Here is a 10,000-nt window from a genome sequence, read left to right as displayed (position 1 = left end):
TTAAAAAACCATTGCATTTTACTTTTGTAAAAATATCCCTGTATAAAACCGAAATCCATTTAATAAAATTATTCCCAAACCCAAATTCCTTTAAAACTGCAAATAAAAAGCCATGTTCAACTCTGTCAAAAGCCTTTTCAAAATCCATACTAATAACATAAGCACTTTTGCCTTTTTCTTTTATATACCCTGCTATATCTCTAATGCTGCTAGTAACATCTGCTATATCTCTCGCCTTTACTCCATACGCCTGGTTTGTTTCTATTATATTTGGCATGACATTTTTTAATCTGTTTGCTAAGACCTTGGCTAAAATTTTAAAATCAGTGTTTAGCATTGTAATGGGTCTAAAATTTTTCAGCTCAGTTTTGTCTCCTTTTTTCTTGTATATTATTTTCATTAATCCTAGCCCCATTCTTGGGCTTACTCTTTCTTTTTTAAAAACTTCTTCAAAAATTTCATTTAAAATCACGCTTACTTTTTCTTTAAAAACTTTGTAAAACTCACTTCCAATACCATCTACCCCGGGGCTTTTCCTCACTCTTAAATGATTTATGGCATGTATGATCTCTTCAGTTTCTATTTCCCTTTCACATATTTTTTTATCCTGTTCGCCAACTTTCCTTGTTATCTGTTGCAACAAAATATTCCTTTTTTCCTCATCTCCCCCCTCAGACTTAAAAAGTTCCTCATAAAATGATTTAACTTCTTTTAAAATCCCCTCTGTATCTGAGACCACCATTCCATTCCTACTTTTAAGTTCTTTAATTGTTTCCGCTCTCCCCCTGCTTTTCTCAAGATTAAAAAAGAATCTGTTACATTTTTCCCCTTCCACCGTATATTTTGCTTTGCTTCTCAACATTGCCCCCTTGCATTTCTCCTCTTCTATTTTTCTCAACGTATTTTCTATTTCAATTACTTTTTGCACATCTACTTCGTTTTTATTTAACTCCTCTTTTAGAGTTCTCCTTATTTCTCTCTCCTTGGTTCTTTTAACCTTTTGTAATAAATTACAGTAGTTCATAGAATATTTCTTAATATCATACTTAACATTTTCCCACCATTGCCTTTTGTCTTCCATATACATCAGGTCTTTTTTCCTCCCATCTAATATCATTTCAATCTCTTTTTTAAAACTTTCATTCTTTAAAACCTCAGTGTTTAAAATCCACACCCCAGGTCCCTTTGTTTGTCTTTTAAAATCCATCGTCATTAAAACCATTTTGTGATCGCTTAAGGTTGTTTCTTTGTAAAATATTCCATCAATGAAACATTCAAGATTTCTGGTACTTAAAAAATAGTCTATTCTGGTTTGGCACATAAAATTCCCCACCAACTGTCTTCTTGAAAATTCCTTCTTTTTTCCATTTCTTTCCCGCCACACATCAATCATATTTTTCTCTTCCATCAATGACCTTAGTTCTTTTCTACCCCCATCCGATTTAAAGACCATCCCATTTGCCATATCCATTTTACTAAAAACAGTGTTAAAATCCCCTGCAATCACCACCTTCCCCCATTTTTCAATTACATCAGCTAAAACATTAAAGTATATTTTCTTTTCTTTTTCTCCATTGGGAGCGTGCACGTTCACTAAAACAAATTTGTCTTCTTCCATTTCGATTTCTACCACCATACATTTTCCTTTTTTATCATTATATATAAGTTTTGTCTTTATACCTCTGTCTTTTCTTATTAAAACCGCCACTCCTCCTCCCATTTTTTCCTCTTCATTGTTAACAAGTAATTCCCCTTCCCATCTTTTTCTAATATCCTCCATAACATTCTCTTTCCAGTTTGTCTCTTGCAATAAAATCACATCTTCATTTCGACACAATTCCTTCACCTTTTCAAATTTATAAACATTCATTAATCCTCTAGCATTAAAAGCCACAATTTTCAGCACCATAAAATAAAATAAAAGCCATAAAATCCCCATTTTGTCAGTTCATTCACTCTCCTTCCTTTACCATTTCCCCACTGTCTTGTTTTTCCTCACATCCTTGTTTTAATACTTTTCTTTTGGCTTTCTCTAAATTTGGTGTTACCTTAGTTTGTCTTCTTCTTTTATTGATTCCTGTAGTGCCGGCATCGTCGATGCATTCACTGTCTTTGTCCATTCTCCCATCCTCGCTGACCCACTCCTGATCCTCTGTCTTTTCCAGTTGAATCTGTAAAGTATCAGTTATTTCCATCAGTGACCCCGTTTCCTCACCGCACTGCGTTGATCCAGTCCTTTCACTTTCCTCTTCAACGTCCGTGCTTGTGGTATCCTCTCTTGGTGTTCCTTCTGTGTTTTCGTGTAGCTCCTCTTCACCGGCTTCCTCATGCATCTGCCCACACCCCTGCTCTTCCTCCTGATGTTGTTCTCCGAACCAGCACTCGCACTTGTTTAACACAAGCCTGCAGTCCGGGCACCTCACCGCATTACAGTCCCTCGCGAAATGTCCCCTTTCCGAGCACTTATAGCATTTGAAGTCAGGACAGTCCTTCATCATGTGTTCAGGGCTCATACATAACCTACAGGTTCTCACCTGCTGGCTATGTATCACCCTGAAATACTGAGGTCCTTCTTCCGTCTCCATTCTCGTGCTGTAGGGCAGGGAAGCCACCTCTTTTGGAAACCGTACTCTCAGGAATCTCGTTCCATCCTCAATGCGGGTGCCCGGGTAGAATCTCCTTTTGATCTGTGAGATAGGAGTCACCCCCCATCCCTCCAGCTTCTTTAAAATATCGTCATCCTCCAAGTAAGCAGGCAGATGCATGAAAGATACAGCAAAATCCTTATTGTTCAACTTTTTAATTTCACAAATCTTTCCTTTAATCATCAATCCTTCTTCTAGTTTCTCAATATCTTCCTCTTTTTCCAATGTAATTTCATATTGTTTCATCATTTTTGGTCTTACCGCTAGTATGCTAGTCACTTCGATCTTGTCTTTCAATGCTTCTATAATGTCCTCTGCTCTCCCATCTTGTACCTCCGTCAAATCAATCACTACCGTTGCTTCCTTGGTATAGATCCGTTTCATTCGCCTTTCTGGGTAATCCTTTTCTCGTTGTCTTTGATCCAGTCCATTTTCAGTTAGCTGCCTTGTCTGTTTTGCCAAATCCATGTCTGTAGCCGTTAATCCGTCCATTTTAACAAAAAACACAAAACTAAAACGATCCCTCCCAAACAGCAAAGCTGTTGGGAGGACGAATAACAAAAATAACACTAAAAACTAGAAACAAAAATACTTATCTTGAACAAAAACAACGCAAAAAAACAACACAAAAGTTTGGGTGAGCCTTTCTCACCTCCCTATAGCCAACACACTTCCTGTTTCTCACTAGCTCTCTAGCGCCCTCAGGTTGGTATGGCCGTAAGCGAAGACTGCTGCAAAGAGAGGGCTATTTAAAGACCAGCCCATCTAATCGTCAGTACATTATATAAGTAGGAAAGAAAACCCAAAAGCTTAAAGCACCTGGTATTCCTAGGCAGTCTCTCATCCAAGTACTAACCAGACCTAAACCTGCTAAGATTCAGAGATCGGGCATTGACTCTTTTTTTTTTTTTTTTTTGCAAGATTATTATATAAATCGTGAAATTTTCCAAAGAGTTTAAAGCACCTGGTATTCCCAGGCAGTCTCCTATCCATGTACTAACAGGCCCAAACCTGCTAATATTCAGAGATCGGGCATTGACTCTATTTTTTGGCTAAATTATTATATACTAAGTGAAAAGTTTCCAAAAAGCTTACAGCACCTGGTATTCCCAGGCGGTCTCCCATCCAAGTACTAACTAGGCCCAAACCTGCTTAGCTTCGGAGAGCAGACGAGATCGGGCATAGCCAGGTTGGTATGGCCGTAAGCGAAGACTGCTGCAAAGAGAGGGTTATTTAAAGACCAGCCCATCTAATCGCCAGTACATTATATAAGTAGGAAAGAAAACCCAAAAGTTTAAAGCACCTGGTATTCCCAGGCAGTCTCCCATCCATGTACTAACCAGGCCCAAACCTGCTAATATTCAGAGATCGGGCATTGACTTTTTTTTTTTTTTTTTTGGCAAGATTATTATATAAATCTTGAAATTTTCCAAAAAGTTTAAAGCACCTGGTATTCCCAGGCAGTCTCCCATCCATGTACTTACCAGGCCCAAACCTGCTAATATTCAGAGATCGGGCATTGACTCTATTTTTTGTCAAAATTATTATATACTAAGTGAAAAGTTTCCAAAAAGCTTACAGCACCTGGTATTCCCAGGCGGTCTCCCATCCAAGTACTAACCAGGCCCAAACCTGCTTAGCTTCCGAGAGCAGACGAGATCGGGCATAGCCTTTTTTTTTTTTTTTTTTTTTTTTTTTTTTTTTTATTGAAGAAATTAATCAATTCAAACATACATATCAATTATTCACATACAAAAATACTTTTTATTTAAAGATTATTTAAAGATTATTTCTTTGACATACAAAACTCCTAATTTGAATTGACAGACATCTTACATACATTTAAAAAGAAGTCATTAAATATTTTAATCTTTTAAAAATGACAATTCAATCCCCAGCTCTTTGAAAACCTTTAACACCTCCTGAGTAAAAATATTATAAAAGACATCAATCGTTTCCTCCAACTTAAAATAATAAAACAGACATTCAACATATTTTTCAACTTTTCTCCTGAACACATTCCATACATCAATTAAAACATTTTCCTTTTTCACCACCACTCTTCTTTCCCAAATCGCACTTTGCATCAGCATCACAAGTAAATTTATCAGCTTCTCATGTTTACATTTCTAATTAATGCCCAACATTAACACATTTTCCCACTCAAAGTTCCCATTTTCCTCTCCTCTCAAACTTAAAATCATGCTTTTACACCTCTCATTAAAATCTTTCAGCTTATCACAATATAAAAACAAGTGTAAAAACCCTTCATCAGCATCTTGGCAAACTTTACATATTGCACTTTCCTCCATCCCAATTTTGCTTAAAATTACGTCTGTGAACACTGCTTTGTTTCTGATAAAATATTCCATATTCTCCAGTTTAGTCTGTACAATTTTCCCCTTTATATTCCCCCATATTTTTTCTTCTGTTACATCATTGAACATCTGTAGCCAATATTCATTTACAACAGGTTTCTTGAAAACCACATCTCTAAAAAAACAATAAAACATTTTAACTTTACATTCTTTAAAAGCACACAATTTCCCCCCCATATTTACATACACATCTTTTCCTTGATCTTCTTCTTCCATATTTTCAATTCTCTTTATCCATTCTTTAGGTATAGCATTCTTAATTAAATCATATTTGTTTGTAATCTCTTGTCTGGTATAATCCTCCTTTGCCTCCTCCATCACATCCACAATGTATTGAACTGGTAAAAAACCCTCTTTGAATTCATATAAAACATCTCTGACTTTCATGATTCCCACATCCCACCACTTCTTAAAAAAAACCTGCTTCCCTTGATTTAAAATGCAGTTATTTAAGAATAAAGGCTGATTTAAAATGTTCTCTCTACCTTGTGGCTTAAAATGCACATTATCTAAAAATTTTCCCCATGCTCCCATCAGTTCTCTATAAAATTCTGGCATCCCCTCCGTCATCCAATTTTTTGTTTTCATCCATAAAATGTTGTCCCCCAGATTAAAATGACTACACTTGTTTAAAAAAATGCCCCATTGTTCTTTTCCATGCTGCTTTATTTCCTTCGTCTAGATATTTGCTTATGATTTTCACCCTTAAACTGTTCTTTCTTTGCTCCACGTCCATTAGCCCTAGCCCCCCCTTCCCCATTGCTCCTATTAAAGTGTTATATGCAATTCTCGGTGGCTTTCCTTCCCATAAAAAATCTAAAAAACATTTTTTCAGCCTTTTTTCTGTCCACAACGGCATTGAAGCCACATATAAAATATGCCATAACTTAGAAACCATTAAAACATTCAAAATTAAAACCCTCCCCTTCAAAGTTAAGGACATTAATCTCCAAAAATTTAACCTTCTCTCGATCCCTCCTAACATCTCCTCCCACATAATTCCTTCTGCTTTGGTTTCATCCCTCCCCATTAAAACACCTAAAATCTTTATTTCATTCATTTCCTTAAAATTAAAGTGCCCAGTTAAAACCTCACTTCGCCCAAATCTCATGTATACCGTTTTATCCTCATTCACTTTAGCCCCAGATCCCCTGCAAAATGATTGTACTATTTTCATCACTTCCCTTACACTCAACAAATCTTGCAGCAATAGCGTAGTATCATCAGCGTATTGAAATATTTTATTCTCTCCTCCCTCTATGCCTATTCCTTTTATTCTCCCTTCCTGTTCTAACCATTAACCCAAGTGGTTCCGCAACTAAAGCATATAAAAGTGCCGACAACGGGCAGCCCTGTCTAATTGATCTTGTTAATTTAAAACACTCTGTTAAAAACCCATTACATTTAACTCTCGTTACAGCACCTTATATAAAATCTTAACCCATTTAATAAAATTCCGTCCAAAATCAAAAGTATCCAAAACCGCCCAAATAAAAAATCATGCTCTACCCTGTCCAAAAGCCTTCTCAAAGTCCAAACTGATTATAAAACCATCTTTCTTCTTTTCATTAATATATCTTATGGTATCTTTTATGCTCATTGTTGTATCTGCAATGTCTCTTCCTTTAATACTGTAAGCTTGGTTTGTTTGAATTATTGTGGGCATCACTTCTTTTAATCTGTTAGCTAAAATTTTTGATAAAATCTTTAAATCTGTGTTAAGCATTGTTATAGGCCTATAATTCTTTAACTCCACTTTGTCTCCTTTCCTTTTATATATCAGCTTCATTAATCCCATTCCCATCCTTTCGTTCATCTCACCTTTCCTAAAAATCTCGTCAATACTTCTTTTAAGATAGTTGTTAAACATCTTTAAAAACAATGTAAAACTCACTCCCCAACCCATCTATCCCTGGACTTTTCCTCTTGTTTAACCCAATTATTGCTCTTTTTATTTCTTCTTCTCTTACTCATCATCACACTCTTGTTTATTCCACTTCTCCTACTCTGGCTTTTATTTGCTTCAGTAACTTCCACTTTTTCTCCTTCTTTTACCCGCCCTCTGTACAGAATAAGTTCTCATAATATGATTTTATTTCCTCTAAAATGTCTGCATTTTCTTCTTACTATTCTCCCATTTTTTGCCCCTTATTTCTTTATCATGTCTGCTTTCCCTTTTCTTTTCTTAGATCAAAGAAAAATTTTGTGCACTTCTCCCCCTCCACTGTATATTTGCTTTGCTTCTTAATCTTGCAGCTTCATATTTCTCCTCTTCCATTTCCTTCAGTCTACCTTCTATTTCTTTTATTTTCTCTATGCTTTTTTCTGCCTTATCCAGTTCCTCATTTAAGTTTTTTCTTAGCTCTCTTTCCTTATTTTTTCTTACATTTATTAATTAATTTGCAATATGTTACTGTAAACTTTTTTACCAGATATTTTCACGTTCCTCCCCACCACATTCGCTTATCCCTCACTATACATTTCATTTCTTTTTCCTTTTCAATTATCTCTTTATACTTAAAACATAATCTTCATTCTTTAAAACCTCTGTATTTAAAGTCCAGACTCCCGGCCCTCTTTGCACTTTACTCCAGTCTACTTTTAAAAAATAAGAAACTTGTTGAATCGCTAAAACTTGTTTCTTCATACTTAATCTTTCTTATACAAATTCTCCACATTTCTTGTACATAAATAAAGTCTATTCTTGTTTCACCACACAAACTGCCCCACTATTTGCCTCCTTGAAAATTCTTTTACTTTTTCATTTCTTTCTCTCCACACATCGATGATATCCTTTTCTCCATTAATGCTTTTTATTCTTTTTCTCCCCTTGTCATTTTTAAAAACCATTCATTCTGCCATGTCTTGTTTACTAAAAACTGTGTTAAATCCCCTATCATTATTATTTTCCGTATACTTGTTTATGATGTATTTCTTAAAACATAAAAAAAATCTTTCTTTTCCTTCTCCTCTGTTGGCGCATGTACATTGACTAAAATCAGTTCACGTCCTTCACAATTTACTTCAACCACCATACATTTCCCCATCTTATCTTTATACACTACCCTACTTGAATTAAAACATCTTTCCTTATTAAAAAGCCACTCCTCTTCCAAGCCTTCCATCCCCATTGTTATATAAAATATCCCCTTCCCATTTTTTTATAGTCCTCCATCACACTCTCTTTCCAATTTGTTTCTTGTAAAACAATAACATCTTCGCCTTGGCATTTTTCCTTCACTTTTTCAAATTTACCCATGTCCATCAGTCCCCTGCATTAAAAGTAACACAACTTAAGACCATTAAAAAGAAAAATAAATACATAACAAACATTACTTTCCATCTTCTCCCTCCAACCCACTTAACACTTCATATCTGTTTACAATTTTCACTCCGCCCATTGTCATTATCTTTTTTTTCTAGCATTTTCCACATTTGGTTTTACCTTTAATGTTCGCCTTCTTATTTGTCCTCTCTCCTCTCTGTCTTTTTCCATGTTATCCATCCTCGTTTCTTCTCCACTGTCCATTTCTTTGTTTTGATCATCCATTCTATGTCCATCTCCGTCCATGCCATCTAAAAGATTTTTTAAAACTGTCCGATATTTCCATTTCCGTCCATTGAGTTTCCTGTTCTGTTGTATGCTCCTCGTCTGCATCATTTACTTTTTCTCCTTCTTCCTCTCTGTTGCTCGCTCCTCCTTCTGTTTCTTCTTGTTGCAATCCGCCTTCCTCTTGTCCTTCATCAGTTTCTCTTTCCACCTCGCTGTTTCCTTCATGCACCTGTCCGTCCAACTGAAGTTCCATACCTCCTTCCTCTCTTTCCATCCAACATTCACATTTATTTAAAACTTCTTGACACCCTGGGCATCTGACAGCATTGCAATCTCTTGCAAAATGTCCCCTCTCCTCGCACTTCCGGCACTTAAAATCTGGGCAGTCTTTCAGCAGGTGTCCAGGGCTCATGCACAGCCTACAGGTCTTCACCTGATGGCTGTGCATCACCCTAAAATACTGCTGCCCTTCTGCTGTTTCCAGCTTTGTGCTATATGGCAAAGATGCGACATCTTTGGGGAATCTCACTTTTAGGAACCTTGTTCCGTCTTCTATGTCAGTGCCCGGGTAACATCTTCTTTTATCTGTGAAATGGGATTAACTCCCCATCCTTCCAATTTACCTATAATTTCTTGTCATCAATATAGACGGGCAGGTGCATGAAGGAAACAACATAATCTCTGTTTTGCAAATTTTTTTACCTCACAGTTCACTCCTTTTATCATCAGTCCATCAATCAGTTTGTCACATGTTTCTTCTTTCTCCATTGTTAATTCATATTCTTTTCCTTGTCTTGGCCTTAGTGCCAGGATTTTCCCGTGTCCACATTGTTTTGATACAGCCTTGATGATATCCTCTGCTCTCACCTCGATCACATTCTCTACGTTCACAATCACTGTAGCCTCCTTTAGATATTTTCTCTCAAGAAATTTGTCCATCGTACCTTGGTTATTTCCATAGCCAGCTCGTAGTCGATTTCCCAGTCCAGTGACATTTACTGATCGTGTCTCTCCGCCAAATCCAGTATCGTTTGCCATGCGTCTCTCTCCAGCCAGTCCATTATCGTTTTGCCATGCGTCTCTCTCCAGCCAATCCAGTGTCGTTTGCCATACGTCTCTCTCCAACCAGTCCAGTGTCGTTTGCCATACGTGTCTCTCCAGCCGGTCCTGTGTCGTGATCCATTAATCCGTCCATTTTAAGAGAAAAACAAAAAAACAAAAAAACAAAGAAAACCACCCTCCAGCCAGCAAAAAGCTGCTGTTAGGTGGTTTAAAACTGAAAAACACACAAAAAAAAAAAACTGAACTAAAGTCCAAAACAACTTACAAACAAACACAAACTGAAAAAACAAAATGGAGGAGAGCCTTCCTCTCCCTACTGCAGCCAACACTTCCTGTAGCTCTCTAGCGCCCTCAGGTTGGTA

The 10,000-nt window shown here is 36.7% G+C and overlaps 1 non-coding gene across 1 annotated transcript; it reads right to left on the bottom strand.

Moving 5' to 3' along the window:
- Positions 1-3,733: 3,733 nt before the first annotated feature.
- LOC113099304 (5S ribosomal RNA) lies at positions 3,734-3,852 on the bottom strand. The gene has a single exon (XR_003289383.1). It is a non-coding gene; the product is annotated as a 5S ribosomal RNA (ribosomal RNA).
- Positions 3,853-10,000: the final 6,148 nt, after the last annotated feature.

This window comes from Carassius auratus, unplaced genomic scaffold (assembly GCF_003368295.1).
Source record: "Carassius auratus strain Wakin unplaced genomic scaffold, ASM336829v1 scaf_tig00216896, whole genome shotgun sequence".
Lineage (NCBI taxonomy): Eukaryota > Metazoa > Chordata > Actinopteri > Cypriniformes > Cyprinidae > Carassius > Carassius auratus.
Note: the sequence above shows the minus strand (reverse complement) of the source record. Positions and strands in the feature narration are given on the sequence as shown.